We start from the raw sequence: 2,747 nt of genomic DNA on the forward strand, positions 1-2,747 counted from the left end.
CACGTTTGACTTCTGCAATGACAAGAGGTGCTCACAGTGGTTACCATCAGTGTCCAGACACTTCTGATTACGGCGAACTACTGCTTGAGCATAGATAACAGCTCTTAAAAAGTGTATACCTTTTTTTGGCACCCCCAATATATATAAAAGGTTGAGAGAAAAAGAAGCACAATGTAGATTGAGTTTTCTAAATTTGACCTCCCTCGAGTTTCAGCCTATTTTGTACCCTTTTAGCACTGCAGTTTATTCCATTCAGAGTCTATTCACCTATGAGCCTAATAGAGTATCTCATAAAAACATGTAGGCTTCCAAAGAATATACTTTCATTAAATAAAATTTAAGTTAAGTGAATCAAACCATAGAGGTTTGATTACTTGCTTTCCCCAAAGAGACTTTTATGAAGGAACTAATTCACATTTACTTATATTTGTTTTCTTAAAGTATACACTTACCTTGCCATGAGGAAATTTTAAGCAGTGCTTTTAAAGCATCTCATTATTAATATTTTAGACCGGTTGATAAGCTTCATGTTTTCTCTTTTAATAGACAGTTTTACATAATTAACTGAAAGCAACCTCCTATCCTCACCCCACATGGAGCAACAAATAAGACAAATATATAACTGATTCCACAGAATGGTAATATCTTTATCACATTGATCTCCAGTGGTGTTCTGGAAAATGTTTAATAGCCAACACTCAAAAAAATTAAGAAATTAAAAAAGTAAAAATAAAGCCTTGATTTTTTTAAAACTTTGCCAATTTCTGTGGTGTAAAAATTCCCACAGTGGTCATTTTCAAGCTACAACCTGACAAATCCAAATATACAGTTTGGAAAAAAATGAACATAATTGTCTATGCTGATCTGATCTGAGCCATTTTCAGCGTAACTGGGTAAGTCCTTAATCATAGACTTTTGAAGCAATAAAAACAATTCCACACATAACATGTTTTCTACTATTGGAATTTTCTAGGGTTATTTTTCCTTTTATGACATTTGTGGTAATAAACTTTTAAGAAACAATAAGCGATAAAGATGGCATTAAAACCAACCAGATTAAACAACCAAGATATCATATCAAATAGCATCATTTTTTAGGTTATTTTTCATTGTACCTATTTCTCTGCAGTTTACTCCATTTCTTTTCTGGCCATCCATTTAGTATTTACAGAAATTAAAATGTATTATGTTTTCATAATTTGAGAATGTATCTTGAGGCCATTGAATATTCTCTGATATATCAAAAGTACCAAATAGCTACCATTATGTAAAATGTACAAAAATTTGAGCATAAGAATTTCAGTGAGAGACAATGATATTCCAGTTGGTGGAAAATGATACACTTATTAATGTAATAGTGAAANCTATGCCACCAAGCATCTCATTGGCCAGCAATATGATGACCCTGAATTCCAGAAAGGCATTAAAAAGTTCCTTTTAAAATTGTCTGTGCCTCCAATGCGATGCCTGGGTTGGTGCTCATGGAAAACTCTATTCTCCCAGTCAGACTGGAGCATTTGTGTTGATGAAGATGAAAGAGTACAGAAAACTACTTGGGGCATACAGCAAAAATGCTGTGATCACAGTCCCAGCTTATTTCAATGACTCTCAAAGACAGGCCACTAAGGATGCTGGCCAGATAGCTAAATGTGCTTCAGGTGATTAATGCCCACAGCTGCTGCTCTGGCCTATGATGTAGTCAAATCAAAAGGCAAAGTCCTTGCTGTATATGATTTAGGTGGTGGAACTTTTGATAGTTCTATCCTGAAAATTCAGAAAGGGTATTAAGGTGAAGTCCACTGATGGAGATACTTTCTGAGGTGAGAAAGACTTTGACCAAGCCTGCTACAATGCATCATGAAGGAGTTAAAAAGAGAGACAAGGGTTCATTTGACCAAAGACAACATGCACTTCAAAGGGTCCAGGAAGCTGCTGAGAAGGCTAAGTGTGAACTCTCCTCATCTGGGCAGACTGACATCAACTTGCCATATCTTACAATGGATGCTTCTGGACCCGAGCGTTTGAATAAGAAGCTGACCCAGGTTCAGTGTGAGGGAACTGTCATTGAGCTAATCAGGAGGACCATTGCCCCATGCCAGAAAGCCATGCAAGATGCAGAAGTCAGCAAAAGTGACATAGGAGAAAGGATTCTTCTTGGTGGCATGCCTAGAATGCCCAAGGTTCAGCAGTCTGTGCAGGATCTCTCTGGATGAGTCCCAAGTAAAACAGTCAATACTGATGAGGCTATGGCCATCAGAACTTTCATTCAGGAAGGTTTGTGGGCCAGTGATGTGACAGATGTGCTGCTCATGGATGTCATTCCCCTTTCTCTGGGTACTGAGACTTGGGGAGGCATGTTTACCAAACTTATTAAGAGGGACACCACTATTTCAACCAAGAAAAGCCAGGTGTTTTCTATGGCAGCTCATGGTCAAATTCAAGTGGAGATTAAAATGTGTCAGGGTGAGAGAGAGATGGCTGGAGACAATGAACTTGTTGGACAGTTTACTTTGCTTGGAATTCTCCCAGCCCCTCGTAGAGTCCCTCTGATTGAAATTACATTTGACATTGATGCCAGTGGGATTGTTCATGTTTCTGCCAAAGATAAGGGTACAGGATGTGAACAGTAGATTGTGAGCTAATCTTCTGGTGGGATAAGAAAAGATATAATAAAAATATAACTAAAATTGCAGAGAAGTATTCTAAGGAAGACAGGCAAAAAAAGGAATGAGTTGAAGCAATTAATA

The 2,747-nt window shown here is 37.6% G+C and overlaps 1 pseudogene; it reads left to right on the forward strand.

The window, feature by feature from the left end:
• Positions 1-2,740, forward strand: part of LOC109372437 (stress-70 protein, mitochondrial pseudogene) — a 5,342-nt pseudogene extending 2,602 nt beyond the window's left edge.
• Positions 2,741-2,747: the final 7 nt, after the last annotated feature.

This window comes from Hipposideros armiger, unplaced genomic scaffold (assembly GCF_001890085.2).
Source record: "Hipposideros armiger isolate ML-2016 unplaced genomic scaffold, ASM189008v1 scaffold_636, whole genome shotgun sequence".
In the NCBI taxonomy this organism is placed as follows: Eukaryota; Metazoa; Chordata; class Mammalia; order Chiroptera; family Hipposideridae; genus Hipposideros; species Hipposideros armiger.